The sequence below is a fragment of the Aquarana catesbeiana genome, linkage group LG03 (genome assembly GCF_042186555.1).
Source record: "Aquarana catesbeiana isolate 2022-GZ linkage group LG03, ASM4218655v1, whole genome shotgun sequence".
Taxonomy (NCBI): domain Eukaryota; kingdom Metazoa; phylum Chordata; class Amphibia; order Anura; family Ranidae; genus Aquarana; species Aquarana catesbeiana.
The window spans coordinates 77519262-77543919 of record NC_133326.1 but is presented as its reverse complement, the minus strand read 5'-3'; the positions used below and the strand labels follow the sequence as shown (position 1 = coordinate 77543919).

Sequence of the window (24658 nt, the reverse complement as noted above, 5' to 3'; positions counted from 1 at the left end):
CTGTACTGCCTAGAAACTACTGTAAACGACTCTGTGTACATGTACTGATAAGATAACATAGAGGAGAGTTCAGGAGAAGCTGAAAATGCCCAAATGCTCCTAAACGTTCGTTTACCAGCAGCAGTGTACATGAGGCCTAAGAATTCTCTCCCTTAAAAAGACTCAGATGCCTCGCTGTGAACTACATATACCACATATACTTTATAAGATGCAGCATTTATATTAAAGTGGTTGTAAACCCTTACAATCCACTTTTATCGGAGCCGCGATACCTGGAAGTTACGCCGGGGGAAATGTCGCCGGCCCGAGCTGTGTACTGGGACTGCTGTGGGGGCTTCGATCTAAGGTTAGTATTTCATAATGATATTGCTATGTCATTGTCTTGCAGTTTTTTTTTTTTTTTTTGTGGGTTTACAACCACTTTGCTACTACAATATTAATCCCTCCAAGGTTAGACATATTTATTTACCTATATTTCTATTCAGTCATTGTACATGTTTTAAGATAAAACGGCTCACTAGTGATTTTGGAATCTTTATGTCCAAACAGCACTTTTTTTTTCACTCTTCTGATTCTAACCGACCCCAGTGGAGTTCAGGCTGATTGCCCCGGCCCCCTGTGCCCCCTACTGGTAACTGGAGGACATTACCTATACTTTCCTTTGTTTTTACTATGGCTATTTCTTCAACCTCCAAACATGTACCAGCCATATATACAGTTAATACATACAAAAAAAGCTTATAGATTTGTAATATATTTTACTTTTAGCAGTTTCTTGAACAATTTGTTGATATGTTTTTATTATAGAATATTACTACTTGCTTCTATATACACCCCTGAAGAAGAAGACTATGAAAGTTATTTTTAAAACGCATTGGATGTGCATTGCATTAAGCACTCTGATGCTTTCAAGTTGGAAGTGTATGTATGAATAGCCATCTCTACCATGTGTTGTATGTGTTTTTTAAAACCATTGTTGTGACATTAACCACTTCAGCCCCAGAATGTTTTACCCCCTTTAATGACCAGGCCATTTTTTGCGATACGGCACTGCGTCAGTTTAACTGACAATTGTGTGGTCGTGCGATGCTGTACCCAAACAAAATTGATGTCCTTTTTTTCCCAAAAATAGAGATTTCTTTTGGTGGTATTTGATCACCTCTGCGGTTTTTATTTTTTGCGCTATAAGCAAACATTGTGGCGGACAAATCTGACCCCAAGTGACACTTTTTTGGGACCAGTGACATTATTACATTGATCAGTGCTATAAAAATTCAGATCGATGTATAAACGACACTGGCAGGTAAAGGGTTAACGCAAATGGGCGATCAAGGGGTTAACTGTGTTCCCTGGGTGTGTTCTAACTGTATGGGGGATGGGCTTACTGGAACATCACAGAGATCGCTGTTCCTGATCACTGGGAACAGCAGATCTCCATGATGTCCTCTGACAGAATGGGGATCCGCCTTATTTACATAGGCAGATCCCTGTTCTGCCTCTGTGTACCGCGATTGCGGGGCGCCGGCGGACATCGAGTCCGCATGAGCCGCCGGCGCTCTCCCGCAGGGTGCAGCAGGCGCGCGTACCTGCAGTTTAACATATATGGACCGATGTACAGGTACATCTGGTTAGGCAGGAGAGCCGGCCTGCCCCAGTATACAGTATATACTGTGGCTGGTTGGCAAGTGGTTAATAAAGTACTTTAAAAGATTTTTACAAACAATATACTCCTAATTGCAATTAATTTGGGTAATATTATCTGTTGCCATGTAAAGTCCCATTTAGGAGAGTCCTTGTTCCATATACATGTATTTAAGGGATGTAGGCAATCATCAGCTATATTTTAGACTTGCCTCCGACATTCTGTAGCGCTGTACAATAACACATTGCTTCTATAAATGTATTTGGCTCTGACATATGCTGTAGCATTGTATAATGGCTCGTTCCTGCTATACATGTACAGTATATGGCTCTGACATATGCCGTACCATGGCACATTGCTGCTATACATGGATATGGCTCTGACATATGCCATAGCATTGTACAGTCACACATTCCTGCTACTCACGGATATGGCTCAGACATATGTCATAGCGCTGTACAATTGCACATTCCTGTTATACATGTACAGTATATGGCTCTGACATATGCTGTACCATTGTACTATGGCACATTCCTGCTACTCACGGATATGGCTCTGTCATATGTCATAGCGCTGTACAATGGCATATTCCTACTATACATGTATATGGCTGTGACACATGCCATACTGTTGTACAATAGCACATTGCTGTTATGCATGTAAATGGCTGTGACATATGCCGTAGTGTTGTACATAGGCACATTCCTGCTACACATGTATATGGCTCTGACATATGCTGTAGCGTATAGGAACTTTGTTGAGAATCCTTCTTCCTATGTCTGGCAGCATGTAGAGAACTCGGTGTTCTGCAGTGGCAGTGTGCGGCCAGACCGGGGTACAGTGACATTGGAACTGGACCTGGTAGGTGACAGTGGTACCTGGGCTGGAAGGGGACTGTCCTCTCCTCTCTGTCCTGCAGATGGCAGAATGTACCCAGCTTTGGTTGTGCGCCCCAAGAACTCACAAATGCACACTCAGCTTCATGCTCTACCCACGCATGCACAGTCTGCTTTCTCTTCCAGCTTAGCTTTCCATGAGAATTTACTGTGCATGTGTGGGTAGGGAGCAAAGCTGAGAGTACAGTTGTGAGTTTTCTGGAGCCACAAGACAGAGAGGGGAAGAAAAGTTATAACATCTGAAGAAGTCAGAATTTATATACAAAACAGCACCGCAATGTTAACCTCTTGCTGACCACGTAATGCACATGTGTGGCCGCAATGAGGGCGGGCTTTAATGCCCACACAGCGCACATACATATCCATGGTGAATGACGTTTCTGTGCAAAGCTGGCCATACACTATACAATGTGATTGTACAATCTTCATTATATTTACCAGAACTATGTAATAGGAGTACAGATTTAAACAACCCGTTCAATTGTATCAGATCAGGCAGGTCCATACACCACAATCTGATGAAGATTGTACAACCACATTGTATACTGTATGGTCTACTTAAGGGACGAAGGAGAGAAGCGAGGACCTGAGTGCGCTGTGTGGATAGGGAGATGGAAGAACGCTCCATGTACTATCACTTGGCAAACACCGCAAGACACTTTACTGCATTGTCATACATTACACCCCAAGTATGTCTGCTGGAAGGTACATTGGGGTCCAAGAATGCCCCCTCCCCCAATCACATCCACCAACTTATGCACATGCACTATACACACCATACCGGTGTCAGGAAGATCCGGCATAACCTCCTCAGTCCTGTGTACACAGAGCCTTAATGGTGGTCATACACACTTCAAAAAATGATTTCTTTCCAGTCAATCTCTAGTTATTTGAGGTCATTGGATTTGGATCAATAATTGGAAGATCTGATCATAAATTATCAATCGAGGGTTAACCATTTCCATACCAAGCCAATTCTGGCATTTTTCTCCTACATGTAAAAATCATCATCATTTTTTACTAAAAAATTATTTAGAAACCCCAAACATTATATTTTTTTTTTAGCACAGACCCTGGCAAATAAAATGGCAATTGTTGAAATTTCACATGGCATTTGCGTATCAATTTTTAAAAGCAATTTTTTGGGGAAAAAAAACAAAACACAATATTTACCTACATTTTTATATAATGTGAAAGATGATGTTAGTGCGAGGTATTGTGCTAGAATGATTGCTCTCACTCTAATGTTTGCGGTGATACCTTACATATTTGGTTCAAAAAAAAAAAATAAATATATATATATATATATATATATATATATATATATATATATATTTATTTTTATTCCTGATACAAGAAAAATAAACATCCCTTGTAATAGGAATAAAGCATGACAGGTCCTCTTTATGGAGGTCAGTGAGACCCCAAATCTCTCCTCTACCCTGGAAAACGTGAGATAAACAAAAAACATTTTTTCCAGGACAAAAAACTGGCAGTGTTTTACATCTGTCAGTGCGGAAAGTGACATCATGACGTAGCTGCAAGCATCATTCAGATATCACTACTTCAACCTAAGCATGTCAGATGACGTCCTTGGGTGGGAAGTGGTTAATCCGGCCATACACAAATAGATTTTCTAACAAACATTTGTATGAAAATTCATCTAATCATTCGGTAAATGTAATTCCAAACGACTTCAACATTTCACTTGTTTTCAACATTCCGTTTTGGAACAAAAAAACTTTCCTGAATGAAAACCACATTCACTGCTGGAAATTTGTTGAAGAAAAAAATTGACATCAATTTCACTCCAATAACATTTTGAAATTTGAACAAACGTTCTTAAAATGAAATGTTTTGACCAAAATTCTACTAGTGTATGGCCAGCTTACGTTCACCTTTTCGCAAAACGAAGAAAGGGTGCACTAGGAAACCCCTCCCCACCCCCGCAAAACGCTGAACTTGGCTCCTTCCATAACCATCCTGTGCCACTCATGCCAACCAGTGCAGCGACATCGTAAAGCTTGTCTATGGTGAGCAGTCATTGGTCAGCCCCGGTATGTGACCACACTGACCAATGAGCATCTCTCTGGGCCCTCTTTGTTCTGGAACAACATCCCAGATGAAAGAAGGTACACATCAGTGCATTTTTTAAATGCCTGGACCGCTGCATTGACTAGTGTGGGCAGTGGAAGATTATCATTGAAGGAGCTAAATGTAATGGGGGGGCAGTGTGAGTCTGTTCAGCTTTTTTTTTTTCCTTTTGAAACTTGAACTAACCCTTTTAAATCAATAAACTTGTAATAGTTACCGGCATCTCCATGGTCTGTTCTCCCCCTGATTGTACAGCCCACCAGTGACGTCTGCTCCTGATTTTACACATGTGCCATACGAGATCTGACAGTTTGTTATTGAAGAAATACAAATCTCATCAGATCTCCTATGAAACGTGTGACATCATTCAAGATCTCCCTGGAGGGCACTGGGGACATCACCTTCTCAGGGGACAACTGTGAGGACCTGGCTACATCACCAGTGCCTAGTGAAAACCTGGATGTATGAGAAGGACCCTGCCTGGTTTTTGGGTTCTGGAAGAGCCCTTTGGCAGCATATCTATGCAGGATATTTCCTGTACATGCACAAACATGGCAATGTTTTGAGCCTTCCACAATAGCTGTCCTGGATGGATCTGAACCTGGAGGCTCCTCTGTGGAATCAGGGAGGGGGCGGGGCAGCATAAACCTAATTCTCGCCTAGAAGAGGTAATGCAGAAGTGCTGCTTTGTAAGAGAGGGAGGAGGGGCAATATGAGACTTAGTTTAAAGTGAAGATCCGCTTTATGTAAAGAACCTGCTCACAGTCGAGCTGTGTGCATCCATTGACACACTCAGAGGTTTGATTGACAGCAGCATTAGCCAGTTGCAGCAGCGGGAGAAACTGTTTAAAGGGATTGTAAATGCAGATTTGTTTTTTTTAATGCATTAAGATATAAAAAAAACCTGTGTGCAGCAGCCCCTCTAATACTTACCTGAGACCACCTTTATCCACCGATGTAGCAGAAGTGTCTCAGCTGGTGGGGACTCCTCTCCTCATTGGCTAAGCCTGCAGCGCAGCACGATTAGCTCCTGCTTCTGTCAATCAAAGTCGGTCAGTCAGCCAACCAGGAAAGAGAGAGGGCGGAGCCGGGTCACGGCTTCCTGTCTGAATGGCTCCCTGTGACTCGGCTCGGGTGCCCCCATAGCAAGCTGTGCAACAGGAGGGAGGGGTCAGGAGCACCGAAGAGGGACCCGAGAAGACTAGTTTTTTGCAAAGAGCAGGTAAGTATAACATGTTTGTTTTTTGTTTTTTTGTTTTTATTTTGTTTTGTTTTTTAAACAAGACTTTACAATGACTTCAAATGTGAAAAGCTCTTTAGTGTGGAGCTTTGCACATTTATACAGTGGATCCTGCTGCTGCTGAGCTCCCTGTGAGAAGAAGGAGAGAAGAGCAGTGCTGCTGCAGACGGGTACAGGACTGGATTGAGATTGGGATCAGGTAAGTATTTAGTGGGGAGAGGGGATCTGACTTGAAAATACACTTTTACCTTGCATTCTAAGCTTTGTGTGCAGCAGCCCCCCTCAGCCCCCACTAACACTTACCTGAGGCCCCTTTCTTTCCAGCAATGTCCCCAAGTGTTTTGGCCATCTCAAATTCTCCTTCCCGATTGGCTGATACACAGCAGCGGTGCCATTGCCCCCCCCCCCCGCTGCTGTCAAAGTTAGCTAGCCAAACAGGGGAGGGAGGGGGTGGGGCCAGGTTTGGGCTCCATGTCTGAATGGATACACAGAGCTGTGACTTGGCTCAGGTGCTCCCATAGCAAGCTGCTTGCTGTGGGGGCACTAAACAGGAGGGAAAGGCCAGGAGCAGTGAAGAGGCACCCAAGAAGAAGAGGATCCGGGCTGCTCTGTGCAAATCCAGTGCAATAGAGGAGGTAAGTATAACATGTTTGTTATTTTTATAGAAAAAAAAACAAGACTTTACAATCACTTTAAGATAAACACCTTTTGCCTTTAGAACCACTTTGATGCTGTTTAGGGATGCCGACATAGAGCTGCAGTCACCAGGAATTGTGTGTTGGTGGTAATGGTTCCATTTAGGGCCAGTTCACACCAGATGCAGTTCCATGCGCTTTTTTTCTGCACAAAATAGATGCACAGTGTTTTCCATGTATTCCAATGGCTCTAGCTCACACCATGCAGTCAGTTTCTGGTCAGTTTCCGGTGCATACTGCATGGTGTGAACTAGAGCCATTGGAATACATGGAAAACACTGTGCATGCATTTTTAGTGCAGACAAAAAGCACATGGATATGCATCTGGTGTGAACTGGCCCTTAATGGTAGTAAACCGCTGGGTTTTTGTTAACCTGAAAGATATACTTTTTCATTAATTTTTTTAAACTTGAAAGGTATACTAGCAAATTTTGTGAAACTTCCCTGAAAACGAAGCCTACCAGCGGCGCGCTGTCACGCTGAAGGCACTTCCATCTTCACCTGGTCTTCCTTACGGGTTCGGACGCTGGCTGTATGAGTGGCTGGAGCCATGATAACACTCCTGCGCACGTGTGCAGGAGCCGCCGTTTTATGGCACAGGACTCTGAAGGAAAGACACTGGTATGCTGTTCCTTCAAAGCATTTCCGCTTGCGAAGTCACCGGCTGCATGTACAGTAAATATCTCCTGTGCAGGTTACACGTTTAGGAGATATTTAGTGTACCCATAGGTAAGCCTTATTATAGATTTATCGATAGGTAAAATTCATGCATGGGCGATTACTTCCTCTTTAAGGGTTTCCTTGCCCACCAGCGACTTACTAGTGGCCAGTTTCTGTGATGGGCAGCCACACTAGCCGGTAGTAAAGCTCAGAACAGGATTGGCCAAGAGCCAACAACCACAGATCAGGGCTCACTAGACGAGAACAGATCTGGTGTGCAGGAACTTGGAGGTAAGTATGGACTTTTTTTTCCCATAAGTACACTTCAGTAAAAACAAAATACATACAGAGAGCACAGCATACCTGTCCTGTAGTGCAGTTTTTCTCCAGGTGATCCTGTAATGCACCACAGAAATTCCAGTCTTTTCCAGTCACTTTTGTTGGTGATGTGAGAACACATGTTTGCTATACAGGAGAGCAATTCCCAACATACATCCTAATGTAAAAGAAAGTGTTGGCCTTAGGAGACATCTCAATTCACACAATCAGAATCAGACTTGCTTAGGATTTTTGTATATGATTGGTGATGCAGGAAGCAGTGGGAGAGAGGAGAAGCACCATGGTCGCACATAGTGTTGGAGGCTTAGCGGCGGAGGTCTGTGTCCCAAATCCCGAATGAATGGAAGCAAGCAAACAATCATTGATGGGCGCTGGTAGGCTGCATTGATGGGCACTGGTAGGCTGCATTGATGGGCACTGGTAGGCTGCATTGATGGGCACTGGTAGGCTGCATTTGATGGGGGCTTCATTCTAAAGGTGGGGTATACATGGGAAGGGCAGAAGGGGTGGGGTCAGGGGTGGAGCCAGGGGGGGTGGCAAAATTAGGTTTGCCTAGAGTGTCAAAAATCCCTGAACCAGCCTGCATTTATACAGTAATTGGTCCCAAAAAAGTGGCTAAAATGTCCGATCTTTCCGCTGCAATGTCGCAGTCCCACTAAAAATTGCTGATCACCGACTTTACTAGTAAAAAAAAAAAAAAAAATTGATAAAAATGCCATAAATCTATCCCCTATTTTGAAGACTCTATTAATTTTGTGCAAAACAATCAATGTACGCTTATTGCGATTTTTTTTTTTTTTTACCAATAATATGTAGAAAAATACATATTGGCCTAAACTGATGAAGACATTTTTTTTTGGGGGGGGGGGGGGGGATTTATTATAGCAAAGTTAAAAGTGTGTTTTTTTTTTTTGTTTTTTTTTTCAAAATTGATGCTCTTTTTATGTTTATAGCGCAAAAATCAAAATCGAAGAGGTGATCAAATACCACTGAAAGAAAGCTCTATTTGTAGGGAAAAAAAGGACATTCATTTTGTTTGTGTACAGTGTCGCACGACTGTCAGTTAAAGCAACGCAGTGCCGTATCGCAAAAAATGGCCTGGTCAGGAAGGGGGTAAATCCTTCCAGGGCTGAAGTGGGTAAATTTAAAACATCCATAGTTGTAAACCAGAAGACCAAATGGCAAAGAGAGATTACCAATGCAATTATTTAAAGAAATATATTTACAGTATTTACCAATGAGAGTCACCAGTAGACGTGTGCAGAACGGAAAGATTTGTTTACGGATAGATTTGTTATGTTACTAATTTTGTGGAGTTCCACCTAATTAAAAGTCAGCAGCTACAAAAAGTGTAGCTGCTGACTTTTAATAATCAGACACTCGCCTGTCCCACAGTCCAGCAATGCGTGCGCATGAAGCCTCACTCCTCTCCTCCTCCTCTCTGCGGCGCCGGCATTCTAACTGTGGGTGATTGGCCGGGCAATCTTCTGCGACCTGTGACGTGTCCCAGAAGATTGCAGGGAGGGAGGGGGGAGAGGTGATCTTCCTTTTCAGTGCTGCGGCACCAGGGAGGAAGTGGGAGCTGGGTGCCTGTAAAAACAGGGTACCCGTTCCTCCCCCAAAATAAGGACTTGCCAAATGTGGCATGTCAGGGGGTCACCAACACTTAAAGCAGAAGTTCCATTTTTGGGTGGAACTCTGCTTTAAGAGGGCAAATCTTCCAGTCCTTAAGTGGTAAAAAAAAAAAAAAAAATTCTATTCGAGTTTGGGTTCTTGACTCAAAAAGTCCCATTGATTGCTTTCAGTTTCCTTCAAATTCTCAGTGTGTGTAGAAATGTAGACCCCCCCTCTGTATTGCCCAGAGTACTGGGATGTCTGCCTTTACACGCACATGAACTTTAATGGCATCCCAGGCTTATTGAGTTGGCCCAGCCTTTGCAGCAATGACAGCTTCAACTCTTCTGGGAATGCTGTCCACAAGGTTAAGGAGTGTTTATGTGAATATTTGGCCATTTTTCCATAAGCGCATTTGTGAGGTCAGAAACTGATGTTGGACGAGAACGCCTGGCGCGCAGTCTCTACTCTAATTCATTCCCATTCATTCATCAAGGTGTTCTATCGGGTTGAGGTCAGGACTCTGTGCAGGCCAGTCAAGTTCCTCCGCAACAAACTCGCTCATCCGTGTCTTTATGGACCTTGCTTTGTGCACTGTCATGTTGGAACAGGAAGAGGCCATCCCCAAACTGTTCCCACAAAGTTGGGAGCATGAAAGTGTCCAAAATGTCTTGGTATGCTGACGCCTTAAGAGTTTCCTTCACTGGAACTAAGGGGCCCAAACCCTGAAAAACAACCCCGCCCCATAATCCCCCATCCACCAAACTTTACACTTGGCACAATGCAGTCAGCCAAGTGCTGGTCTCCTGGCAACCGCCAAACCCAGACACATCCATTGGCTTGCCAGACAGAGAAGCATGATTGGTCACTCCAGAGAACACACCTCCACTGCTCTAGAGTCCATTGGCGGCGTGCTTTACACCACTATATCCAACGCTTTGCATTGCACTTGGATGCAGCTGCTCAGCCATGGAAACCAATTCCATGAAGCTCTCTACACACTGTTGTTGTGCTAATCTAAAGGCCACACGAAGTTTGGAGCTCTGTAGCTATTTGACTCTGCAGACAGTAGGTGACCTCAGAGCACTGTGCGCTTCAGCATGCGTGGACCCCGATCCGTCATTTTACGTGGCATACCACTTCATGGCTGAGTTGTTGTTGCTTCCACTTTATTATAATACCACTAACAGTCACTGAATATTTAGTAGCAAGAAAATTTCCTGGATTAATTTACTGCACAGGTGGCAACCTATAGCGGTACCACGCCTGATTTCACTGAGCTCCTGAAGGCGACCCATTCTTTCACAAGTGTTTGTAGAAGCAGTCTGCATGCCTAGGTGCTTGATTTTACACCTGTGGCCATGGAGGTGATTGGAGCACCTGAATCCAATAATTTGGAGGGGTGTCCTAATACTTTTGGCAATATAGTGTATGACCTCAACTAACGGTCTCTGTTCATTATGAACAAACAGAAGTGAGGGGGGGAAGCAGAGGTTCGAGAGCTCATAGAGGACATTAGAAGGCAGAAAAATACAGAAAGAAATACAGAAGAAACTAATGAAAAATAAATGACAGGCCCGTAAAATTGTGTATGGACATTTTTTTCAGAAAATAAGGATATCGGATATCTTTTAGTGTCACATTAAAGCTGGCCATAAACTATACAATCTGATTGTACAATTGTCTTTAGACTTACCAAAACTATATAATATGGAGCCCGATGTAAACAATCTGTTCCATTTGTATGAAATCAGACAGGCCCTTGCACTACATAGCTGATTGTACAAATGCCTCTGTATTGTTTACATTTGACTCCATATTACATCGTTTTGATATCAAATTAGACTGGCCCTTGTGCTACATAGCAGATGGTAGCAGAGATTGTAAAATCAGACTTTATAGTGTAGGGCAGAAACAACGAATCTATTAATTGACAACTACTCTATCATACAACATCCATACATGTCAGAAGACACAGTGCAGCACACATACAGCTCAGTACACCATCCATACATGTCAAAGTGCCTGAGAACTTGTGAAAGTGTGAGGAGCAATGCCTCATGGGACATGTAGTCTTGGGCAGGAAGTGATTGGTTCTAAAGGCAGAAGTTTTTTTTTTTACCTTGGTATAGGGGTACTCTATACTATACTTTGCAGCTTGCTATTGGGGCACTTTAAAGACAGGAAGAGCCAGAAGCGTCGGTGAGGGACCCCAGAAGGAGAATCGGGGCTGCTCTGTGCAAAACCATTACATAGAGCAGGTAAGTATAGGTTTGTTGTTTAAAAAATCACTTTAACCACTTGCCGACCAGCCGCCGTCATTATACGGCGGCGGGTTACTCATTACCACGAATCGCCGTACCTGTACGTTAATTCCTTTAAGAGCATAGCAGGCACGTGTATGCCCGGAAGCCGCAATGTCCGTTAGCAACCCGTGATCGCGGGCACAAGAGCCAGAAGGGGGATCTGTGTATGTAAACACACAAATCCCTGTTCTGGCAGGGGAGGAGATACAGATCTGCTGTTCCTAGTAATTAGGAACAGCGATCTGTCTCCTCCTCCAGTCAGTCCCACCCCCCCACAGTTAGAAACACATAAGGGAACACATTTAACACATTGTTCACCCCTTAGTGTTAATCCCTTCCCTGCCAGTGACATTTACACAGTAATCGGTGCATTTTTATAGCACTGATCGCTGTATAAATGTCAATGGTCCCAAAAAAGTGTCCAAACTGTCTGCCGCAATGTCGCAGTTCCGCTAAAAATCGCAGATGGCCACCATTACTAGTAAAAAATAAAAATGCCATAAATCTCTCCCCTATTTTGTAGACGCTATAACTTTTGCGCAAACCAATCAATATACACTTATTGCAATTTTTTTACCAAAAATATGTAGAAGAATACATATTGGCCTAAACTGATGAAGAAATTTTAGTTTTTTCAAACTTTTTTTTGGGGGGGATATTTATTATAGCAGAAGGTAAAAAATATTGTTTTTTTATTCTTTTCAAAAGTGTCACTCTTTTTTGTTTATAGCGCAAAAAATAAAAACCGCAGAGGTGATCAAATAGCACCAAAAGAAAGCTCTATTTGTGGGAAAAAAGGACATTGTTTTTTTTTAGTTCAGCATCGCACGACTGCGCAATTGTCAGTTAAAGCAGCGTAGTGCCGTATCGCCAAAAATGGCCTGGTCATTAAGGGGGCAAATCCTTCCAGGGCTTTTTTTTTAAAATAACAAACATATTATACTTACTACCTCTGTGCAAGGGTTTTGCACAGAGCGGTCCTGATCCTCCTTTTCTGGGGTCCCCCAGTGGCACTCCTGGCTCCTCCCTGCATCGATTGTCCCCCACGGAGAGCCGTATTCCATGGGGGCACTCATGCGGGTACGCTCCCGAGTCCTGTTGCTGCGTCCATTGACAGACAGTAGGACTTGGCCCTGCCCCTAATGGCTCCTGCTGCTATCAATTTATCCAATGAGGACCCAAGACAGCGGCTGGAGCTGCTGTGCTCATTCTTGACGCTGGAAGATCGGGTTCAGGTAAGTTAAAGGGGGGGCTCTGGGGGGCTTAATGCATAGAATGCATTAAAGTTGAGTTCTGCCGAAAAAAAATAATTAAAAGTCAGCAGCCACAAAAGATTTAGCTACTGACTTTTAATAATCAGACACTCACCTGTCCTGCGGTCCAGTGATGCGTGCATACAAAGCCCCGCTCCTCTCCCCCTCCTCTTCACGGCACCGGCATTCTTACTGTGGGCGCACGGCTGTGGCTTCATGCGCGCTGTGAATGGCCGGGCAATCTTCTGAGAACTGTGATGTGTCCCAGAAGATTGCATGGAGGCTGATAGATTGGAGGTAATAGAGGGCATTACAATTACATATAAAGTAAACTTTTTCCAGTATTGTGCATTATGTTTTAAATGATCATAATGATGAAAAAAAGTCTTCGCTTTTAGTTCCTCATTTAATGTAATATATATATATATATATCTCCCTTCCACCCCACGTATTTGGAAAGAGTCAGGGACTTTTTTCAACGCAAAACGGTGCTTACTATGGGAATAACGCTCCTGCAGGATTTACACAGGATTACCATCTAACCTGCATTACCTGCTTGACCTAGGGGATAGCTGTTTTCTATCATCTTCATTCAGTCACCTTGTTGATTGCAATTCTTTGGACGACTGCCACAACTACAACCATCCAGCTGTCACATCAGGAAACGTATCTGTGAGTTCACTCATACACATCTTGATCATATCGGCAGTTCTAACGGAGTACTCGGATTGTCAGGACCCATTCACTCACTGGCCGGATCGGATGTATGTAATTATCTGTGCGTCCCCGTGACACTGTATAGCACTTTCCATCTGTGGGGTCATTCCCATTCAGCATAATGCAGATTCACCTGTGCAATAAGTAGCGGGTGCAGGTAGTCCATGACTTCCAGGCAGATATCAGCAACCAGCATCCCAACAATTAGAGTCCATCTGGTGTAAGTAGGTATCGTACTGAATATCTCATTGGGTTCCTTTCAAATGGCTAAGGATGTGGTGCATCAGGGGGTGGGGGCTTCATTTGTTTTTTGTTTGTGGGTCTTTCTGCCTTTTAGCTTTGCCTTCAGCAAGTGAAATGCATGCTCAATTTGGTTGAGATCAGGTGATTAAGTCGGCCATTGCAGAGTTTATTCCACTTCTTTTCCTTCAAAAGCTTCTGGGTTTCTTTTGCAGTGTGTTTTTTATCATTGTCCATCTGTACTGTAAAGCGCCATCCAAACAACTTTGCTACATTTGGCTGACTCTGGGCTGACAGTAAATCTCTAAACACTGTATAATTCATCCAGCTGCTTCTGTCTTCTGTCACATCATCAATAAACACCATTGACCCAGTGCCACTGGAAGCCATGCATGCCCATGCCATCACACTGCCTCCACCATGTTTTACAGATGGCGTTGTATGCCTTGGATCATGAGCTGTTCCAAGCCTTCTCCACACTTTTTTTTTTTTTTTTTCCCCGTCATTCTGGTACAGATCCATTTTAGTCTCATTCGTCCAAAGAATGCTTTTGCAGAACTGATTTGGCTTTTTTAGATGTTTTTTTGGTAAAGTCTAATATGGCTTTTCTATTCTTTATGAATGGTTCACCTTGTAATGAACCCTCTGTATTTGTTCTCGTGAAGTCTTTTCTTGATTGTAGACTTTGACAATGATATGCCCACCCCTGGAGAGTGTCCGTCACTTGTCTGGATATTGTGAATGGGTTTTTCTTTTCCTGCGATCATCCAACACTGTTGTCTTCCATGGACTTCCAGGCCTTATTATGTTGCTGAGCTCACCAGTGCATTCTTCTTTCCTCAGAATGTATTAAACTGTTGATTTGGCCACTATTAATGTTGCTGCTATCTCTTTGATGGAATTGTTTTGTTTTTGAAAACTTATAATAGCCTGTTTCACTTGCCTGGACAGCTCCTTTGAATGCATGATGTAGGTTCACAGCAATAGATTCCAAATGTAAAAACCACACATGGGGGTTATTTACAAAAGGCAAATCCACTTTGCACTACAAGTGCAAACTATCAGTGCAAAGTGCACTTGAAATTGCACTGATAGTGCACTTGGAAGTGCAGTTGTTGTAAATCTGAGGGGTAGATCTGAAATGAGGGGAAGCTCTGCTGATTTTATTATCCAATCATGTGCAAGCTAAAATGCTGTTCTTTATTTTTTAGATCCGTCCCCCTCGGATCTACAGCGACTGCACTTTCAGTGCACTTTCAAGTGCACTTTCAAGTGTACTTTGCACTTGTACTTTGCACTTGTAGTTTGCACTTGTAGTTTGCACTTGTAGTGCAAAGTGGATTTGCCTTTTCGTAAATAACCCCCTTGGAATCAACTCCAGACCTTATAACGAAGGAGAAGCCCACACCTGGCCATGAAACCGCTTTTGATTCAATTGTCCAATTACTTTTGGTCCCTTAAAGGGGGGTGGCTATTCTTAAGAGTTGTAATTCCTAAACCCTTCCTCAATTTTCAATGTACATACCCTCAAATTAAATCTGAGAGTGTACACTTTCAGCCCATATATATCCATTATATAAGGATAGCTCTAATATGTTTTGGTAAATACCTGAAAAAAACTGATTGTGCCTGTGTCCAAATATATATGGACCTAACTGTATAAAGGCATACCCCACTTTTAAGTACACATTGGGGTTTATTTACTAAAGCTGGAAAGTGCAAAATCAGGCTCACTTCTGCATAGAAACCAATGAGCTTCTAATCCAGCTTGTTCAATTAAGCTTTGGTAATAAAACCTGGAAGCTGATTGGTTTCTATGCAGAAGTAAGTCTGATTTTGCACTTTCCAGCTTTAGTAAATAGACCCCATTGTGTACTTAAAAGTGGGGTATGCCTGTATACAGTAATTTACCCATTCATGCAGACATGCATTTATCCATACTTTCACACAGCCATATGCAGTCATTTACTCATACTTGCACATAGTATACATACAGTTTACCCAAAAAAAACATCAATTTACCTATACATGTATGCAGCCATTTACCCATACACACTGGCATGGTTAACGGGGGTTGCAATGGCGAATCTGAGCCATGTCCCTCTGGCAGCTGGGTGCTGAAATACTCCTTTTAGCACCCAGCTGCCAGAGTTAATAGTAGTAGACATAATAGCTGTTTTGGGATTCAGTGTGTGCGGCATCGCTCTGTGTCTGAGCTGAGCATTTCTCCCCTTCAGCCAACCAATGTACTGCATGCAAGCAGCTACAGGGTAGAGGCAAGAGTAAGTCACTAGCCCAGTCTCCTAGGACCTCCTAGGCTAGGGGCTCCTGTTATGCAGTATCTCACAAAAGTGAGTACACCCCTCACATTTTTGTAAATATTTTATTATATCATTTCATGCGACAACACTGAAGAAATGACACTTTGCTACAATATAAAGTAGTGAGTGTACAGCTTGTATAACAGTGTACATTTCCTGTCCCTTTAAAATAACTCAACACACAGCCATTAAAGTGGATGTAAACCCGAACAGTTAACCCGTCTCTTTTATTGTTCAGTGAGAAAAATCTTGACAAACTGAGAGAAACTTTGTCAAATCCTCCCCCTTGCTGTGAGTGACAGGTGGTTTACATATCTCGTGCACTAGCCTAAGACATGCATTATTTTTTAATTCCCTCCCCCACTCCTTTCTTCAGCAGCTCTGCAAGGATTGGCTGTTCCACACCTCAGCATGATTTGGCATACTGTAGTCATGTGGTTACTTTCCTGTCTTTTCACTCGATGTCAGAGATCATAGCAGAAGTTCAGGGTAAGAAATACACAGGAGAAAATGCATATTGACAAGGGGAGGTGTAGAGGTGGGCGGGGAGTCTACTGACATCACGACTCCACCCACGAGCTCCAGACAACAGACCCACCCACAGAATCTGCCATTTTTCGGGTCTAATAACAGACAGAGGGGAGATATTTGACAGGTAAAGATACATGCAGGAGGCATGTATATCCTTATAGATAACCCCTATGGCAGTAGTTTAGAAAGGATGACATTGGGTTTACATCCACTTTAATGTCTAAATCAATGGCCTACAAAAGTGAGTAGACCCCTAAGTGAAAAAATCCAAATTGGGCCCAAAGTGTCAATATTTTGTGTGGCCACCATTATTTTCCAGCACTGCCTTAACCCTCTTGGGCATGGATTTCACCAGAGCTTCACAGGTTGCCACTGGAGTCCTCTGCCACTCCTCTGTGATGACATCACGGAGCTGGCGGATGTTGGAGACCTTGCTTTCCTCCACCTTCCGTTTTGAGGATGCCCCACAGATGCTCAATAGGGTTAAGGTCTGGAGACATGCTGGGCCAGTCCATCACCTTTTACGCTCAGCTTCTTTAACAAGGCAGTGGTCGTCTTAAAGGTGTGTTTGGGGTCATTATCATGTTGGAATACTGCCCTGCAGCCCAGTCTCCGAAGGGAGGGGATCATGCTCGGCTTCAGTATGTCACAGTGCATGTTGGCATTCATGGTTCCCTCAATGAACTGTAGCTCCCCAGTGCCCGCAGCACTCATGCAGCCCCAGACCATGACACTCCCACCACCATGCTTGACTGTAGGCAAGACACACTTATCTTTGTACTCCTCACCTGGTTGCCCCCAAACACGCTTGACACCATCTGAACAAAATACGTTTATCTTGGTCTCATCAGACCACAGGACATGGTTCCAGTAATCCAGGTCCTTAGTCTGCTTGTCTTCAGCAAACTGTTTGCAGGCTTTCTTGTGCATCATCTTTAGAAGACCCTTCCTTCTGGAATGACAGCCATGCAGACCAATTTGATCCAGTGTGCGGCGTATGGTCTGAGCACTGACAGGCTTGCCCCCTACCCCTTCAACCTCTGCAGCAATGTTGGCAGCACTCGTACGTCTATTTCCCAAAGACAACCTCTGGATATGACGCTGAGCATGTGTACTCCACCTCTTTGGTCGACCATGGTGAGGCCTGTTCTGAGTGGAACCTGTCCTGTTAAACCGCTGTATGGTCTCGGTCACCGTTCTGCAGCTCACTTTCAGGGTCTAGCAATCTTCCTATAGCCTAGGCCATCTTTATGTAAAGCAACAATTCTTCTTTTCAGATCCTCAGAGTTCTTTGCCATGAGGTGCCATATAGTTACATAGTTAGTCAGGTTAAAAAAAGACACAAGTCCATCTAGTTCAACCATATAAATGAAAAAATCAAATATACCCAACCCTACACCCACAGTTTATCCAGAGGAAGGGGAAAAGCCCTAGCAAAACATGATCCAATTTGCTACAGCAGGGGAAAAAATTTCCTTCCTAACCCCCAAGAGGCAATTGGATTTTTCGTGGATCAACTTTACCTATAAATGTCAGTACCCAGTTATATTGTGGGCATTTAGGAAAGAATACAGGCCTTTCTTAAAGTTATCTACTGAGCTGGCCAGAACCACCTCTGGAGGGAGTCTATTCCACTTTTTCACAGCTCTCACTGTGAAGAAACCTTTCCGTATTTGGAGATGAAATCTTTTTTCTTCTAGGCGTAAAGAGTGCCCCCTTGTCCTCTGTGTTGACCGTAAAGTGAATAACTCAACACCAAGTTCACTATATGGACCCCTTATATATTTGTACATGTTGATCACATCCCCCCCTTAATCTCCTTCTTATCTCACCAAATTAAACACACCTGCTCCCCATTCACACCTGAGACCTTGTAACACTAACGAGTCTCATGACACCGGGGAGGGAAAATGGCTAATAGGACCCAATTTGTACATTTTCACTTAGGGGTGTACTCACTTTTGTTGCCAGCGATTTAGAAATGAATGGCTGTGTGTTATTTTGATAGGACAGCAAATTTACACTTTTATACAAGCTGTACACTCACTTTTTTACATTGTAGCAAAGTGACATTTCGTGTTGTCACATGAAAAGATATAATAAAATATTTACAAAAATGTGAGGGGTGTACTCACTTTTGTGAGATACTAGATAAACTGCACTATGATCGGGGGAAGTCTGCTCTACAATGATGAGACTGGAGGAAAGAGTCTGTATAGAGCACTGTGATCGGCCTCCTACCCAGCCGAGTACCAGCACCTCACAGTATCCTCTCTACAATCAGCGCATGCGCAGCCCAACTCTCGTCCAGCCAGGTCTCCCTGATGGCATAAGATGTCATGTGCCCTGGGAGTGCAGAGGGGTTGTTCAGGTAGGGAATGGAACATGTACTGTACTGTATTTCACTATATCAACTCACTTTACTGTTAAAAATAAGTGTAAAATGCAAAACTCTGATGGGTGTAACAAGATGTCCGCTTGCCCCCAGTGTATCCTTACTATGGAGGAGTGCGGGGTGTAGCAAGATGGCGGCGACGAAACGTCACGTCCGTTACCAATTCTGACGGGTCGCCAAATCTGATGGAACACGGGCTGCAGGTAAGTGTTGTGCCGGTGTTCTGTCAAATTCTCCAACCCGTCAAACTCCAACCACTTAACTTCTGGTTTATTTAAAACCAGCAGTAATTGGAGTTTTTGACGAATTGGTGGTTGGACACAACACTGGCAACCGAATAGAATCCGGTGCAGGATATTGTGAGCCGAGATTCTTACTCCGCTCCGATACTAGCCAACAAAATGGCCACCTCTGAGGCAGCGACAACTTTGTCTTCGTTAGCTGCTGTGCTGTCAAAACAGCTCAGTCTTCCTGCACCGGACTCTATTCAGTTGTCGGTGTTGTGTCCAACCACCTATTTAGTAAACTCTCTGATTACTAAGTTTTTAAATAAACTGGAAGTGACGTGGTTGGAGATATTGACAGAACATCGGTGGTCGCTGAGATTTATTTGCTGCTCATTACATCTCTCCTTTGTCGGGGGATCCGGGCTCTGTCCATGTCATTATTGGAGGATCTGTTTCTAGGGGGCGGGGTCTTCCTGTAATATTACAATGGATTATTGCATCCATCCCAGCAACTCCACCAAACTTTGATGTTAGAAATTCCCCCAGAGCTGTGCAGAGTGAGCTGTGACTGCAATCAGCTGTAGTAAGGGGGCTCTGTGTATATGGATTTTATATCTGTTTTAAAGACCTTGTGGATTAGTGGTAATGGTATAGTGTCAGGGATGACATCACACGCCTGACGAAGGGGCCCTGTGTGGCTCCGTAACATTGCACTATACTATTTTGTGATGTGATCTTTCTTGAATAAAAACCCCTTTGGACGAAATTGATGATCCTTGGTGTGCTCACAAATATCTAGTTATTGTACACTGCAGCTGACTCTCCCAGGTACAGAAATACGCACGTAAAGCCCATTGATGCCTTAAACTGCCCATGTGCATGAGGCCGAAAAGCCCGATGTTTGCAGCAAGACTCTTTCCTAACCCTAGATTCCAAAAACATTTTGTTGATTTTTCTAATTTGGGTAGGTGATTTGGGCGGCGTTCATACTGCTCCGTTGCAAAAACGCATGTTTTTTGCTGCGTTTCTGGTGCGTTTTTTGGTTGTCTGCACCCATGAGAAATGGGCAAATGACTCAAAAAAAAAAAAATAGGCACCAAAAATGCAAAACGTGTTGCATTTTTTGATCTGGTTTTGCCATGTTTTCTATTCATTTCAATGGGGAGCTTCGTTTTTGAGCTGGTGGTTTTTGAACACCGAAATGGTTTGAAGAGTCCCATAAGATTTAAAGGGAAAAACTTTTTTCTTGTGTTTTAGCATGGTAAAAAGTAGGGATCGACCGATATCGGTTTTTTTTTTTTTGGTGCCGATACAATACAGATTTTTCGGCCACCTCTCAGACCATCGATATTATGTGCCGATAATCTGTACATTTTTATTTTTACACTGTCCTTTTACATTTTTATTAAAAATTTTTATCATTGTTATTGCTGTCACAAGGAATGTAAACATCCCTTGTGACAGTAATAGTCAGTGACAGGTACTCTTTATAGAGAGATCTGGGGTCTAAAAGACTCCAAACTCCTCCTCTGCACTTGAAAGTATTCACAACACCAAGATCAGCGTTTTTGAATACTTTCTATTTTTTAAAACTGGCGCATTTAAAGTGGTCGGGGACCACCACCACTAGTGCCGAATGTCGGGGACCACCACCACTAGTGCCGAATGTCGGGGACCACCACCACTAGTGCCGAATGTCGGGGACCACCACCACTAGTGCCGAATGTCGGGGACCACCACCACTAGTGCCGAATGTCGGGGACCACCACCACTAGTGCCGAATGTCGGGGACCACTAGTGCCGAATGTCGGGGACCACTAGTGCCGAATGTCGGGGACCACTAGTGCCGAATGTCGGGGACCACTAGTGCCGAATGTCGGGGACCACTAGTGCCGAATGTCGGGGACCACCAGTGCCGAATGTCGGGGACCACTAGTGCCGAATGTCGAGGACCACTAGTGCCGAATGTCGGGGACCACCAGTGCCGAATGTCGGGGACCACCACCACCAGTGCCGAATGTCGGGGACCACCACCACCAGTGCCGAATGTCGGGGACCACCACCACCAGTGCCGAATGTCGGGGACCACCACCACCAGTGCCGAATGTCGGGGACCACCACCACCAGTGCCGAGCTGGGATTATTATTAGAAATGAACAACGAAGCGCTGCGCACTGTGCCAATACCGGAGGGAGTTGGACATCAGCGATCGGTGTTCTGATATACTATACCTGACACAGCGGGACATCCCCGCTGTGTCATACAAGCGATTTCTAATAAAAATATCAGCTCTGCACGGAGATCACAATAGCGGGCTATGCAGCGGGGAGACTGTGGATGGGCGGATTGCTGGCAGGGAGGAGAAGGAGGGAGGAGAAGGACACCTCCTCCGTGGGCGCCACAGAACGGGGGCTGTGAGAGCCCTTCCGTGCACAGGATGTCTGCTTCCTCACTGTTTTTTCAGAGGACTACAAGGGGGCGTGTCAGACCGCTGGCTGAGCTTATAAGAGGGATAAAAGCCTGCTGTCTTACAAATAGGAAGTCAGCAGGCAATAAAGATTTTTCAGCACGTTCAGCAGCCTATTACAGAGGAGCTACAGAGCTCAGAAGAACATGGATGGCAAACTTGGTGAAGGTAGGAGATTAGCAACAAGGACATGGAAAAAACATTTTGCCCGGAGTTCTGCTTTAAAGCCATGTTCCAGTGCAACTGTAACATGTCACATAATTGATACTGTAAGGTCTCGTTTACACGTGCTTTCTTGGTGAAGAGTGCATTTGATCAGCGGTGAGGAGGTGTTGTATCTCCTCCTCACCACCTGCTTTAACCCCTTTAACCTTACCGTAGCAAGGCCCAACCATGTGTAGAGCAGTCCTATTCACTTAAATGGGTCATGATCGACAGGCAATAGCACCCACCAAAAGCAGTACGGGATATAATTCTTGTCACATCCATGAAGCAAAGCATCACAGCCGTGGCGTTTGTGAATACCCCCGGCTGCGGCCATCTGCAGCTAACCACTGGGTTTTACTGCCTCCCAACCACTAGTGTAAGGAGCCCTAAACGTTAAAGGGTAACTCCACTTTCATGGGAGAAAAATAGCAAAAAAAATATACAGTGCCTTGAAAAAGTATTCATACCCCTTGAAATGTTCCACATTTTGTCATGTTGCAATCAAAAATGTAAATGTATTGGGATTTTATGTAATAGACCAATTGTGAAGTGGAAGGAAAATTATAAATGGTTTTCAAAATTTATTACAAATATCTGAAAAGTGTGTCGTGCATTTGTATTCAGCCCCTTTACTCTGATACCCCTCACTAAAATATAGTGGAACAAATTGCCTTTAGAAGTCACCTAATTAGTAAATAGAGCCCACCTGTGTGTTATTTAATCTCAGTATAAATACAGCTGTTCTGTGAAGCCCTCAGAGGTTGTTTTTTTTTAGAGAATATTTGTGAACAAACCGCATCGTAAAGGCCAAAGAACACACCAGACAGGTCAGGCATAAAGTTGCGGAGAAGTTTAAAGCAGGGTTAGGTTATAAAAAAAACATCCCAAGCTTTGAACATCTCACAGAGCACTGTTCAATCCATGATTCGGAAATAGAAAGAGTATGGCACAACTGCAAACCTACCGAGACATGACCGTCCACCTAAACTGACAGGCCGGGCAAGGAGAGCATTAATCAGAGAAGCAGCCAAGAGGCCCATGGTTACTCTGGAGGAGCTGCAGAGATCCACAGCTCATGTGGGAGAATCTGTCCACAGGACAACTATTGTTTTGCACTCCAAAAATCTGGCCTTTATGGAAGAGTGGAGTGAAGAAAGCCATTGTTGAAAGAAAGCCATAAGAAGTCCAGTTTGCAGTTTGTGAGAAGCCATGTGGGGGACACAGCAAACGTGTGGAAGAAGGTGCTCTGGTCAGATGAGACCAAAGTTGAACTTTTTGGCCTAAAGGCGGAAAACGAACACTGCACATCACCCTGAACACACCATCCCCACCGTGAAACGTGGTGGTGGCAGCATCATGTTGTGGGGATGCTTTTCTTTAGCAGGGACAGGGAAGCTGGTCAGAGCTGATGGGAAGGTGGATGGAGCCAAATACAGGACAATCTTAGAAGAAAACCTGTTTGAGTCTGCAAAAGACTTGAGACTGTGGCAGAGGTTCACCTTCCAGCAGGACAACCACCCTAAACATACGGCCAGAGCTATAATGGAATGGTTTAGATGAAAGCATATTCATGTGTTAGAATGGCCTAGTCAAAATCCAGACCTAAATCCAATTGAGAATCTGTGGCAAGATTTGAAAATTTCTGTTCAGACGCTCTATCCAGTCTGACAGAGCTTGAGCTATTTTGCAAAGAAGAATGGGCAAAAATGTCCCTCTCAAGATGTGCAAAGCTGGTAGAGACATACCCAAAAAGACTTGCAGCTGTAATTGCAGTGAAAGGTTGTTTCTTCAAAGTATTGAATGGGGGAGGCTGAATACAAATGCACACCACACTTTTCACAAATTTATTTGTAAAAAATATTTAAAAACCATTTACAATTTTCCTTCCACTTCACAATTATGTGCCACTTTGTGTTGGTCTATCACATAAAATCCCAACAAAAGTCATATTGTAATTGAATTTTTTTAAAAGTATCTTTCCTTTTCAATCTACAGCAATATGGCTACCTGGAGGTGTTCTGTAGACAGAATGTGTACAGAATGCTGAATGCTGCCCAGAAACAGTTTCCTGCTTGTGTGATTGGCTCACTAATTTTCCCAGAAGTCTGCACTAAGACACAAGTCAGATTTCAGGCATCCCCTGCAACACAAATGTCATTTTTGGTAAGATACTCTTGATAGAAAATCACTTCTAAAGGGATGCTAACCCTGAAGTTTTCCTCATTAATCCTGCAGGTGTTGCAGTTGATTGATAATTATGAAACCACTCCCATTAGACTCACTTAGCATATGGGCACAGAGAAACAAACTGTGATTTCTTCAGAATAACAAAAGGCAGGACTTTGCAACAAAGTTTGTTAAAACCCTTGCAATGTACATAGATCAACCAGATGGGAATGTTTGTTTCTCAACAAAAGTGGAGTTACTCTTTAAATTAAAAAAAAGCAACGATGTAGTAAACCACATTAGCATTTTACCCAGCAGAGGATGTGTCCTCTCTTTATTTTATCATAATCAATACACACAAATGTTTTCTAATAATTTATACTATGTGACCTTGATTTTTAATTGTTTTATATTCTATGTAGGATCATCTACTCCAGATTCTTACCTCTAAGGGAGCTCACAGTCTAATGCCCCTGCACTAGCCAAACAGATACATGCACTAGGGACAATATGAATGGAATAAAACTAACCCAGCAATGTGTTTGTCCTGGATGGTTTATGTAACAGTCCTGTTTTAAACCCAGTACTACTTATAGAAAACGTTTATGGGTTTGTGTGTTTTGCCATGGTGAATGGGGCTGATGCTTT

At 43.6% G+C, this 24658-nt stretch overlaps 1 pseudogene; it reads left to right on the top strand.

Annotated features, from left to right (window-relative positions):
• Positions 1-293: 293 nt before the first annotated feature.
• Positions 294-24658, top strand: part of LOC141133911 (unconventional myosin-Va-like) — a 78372-nt pseudogene continuing 54007 nt past the window's right edge.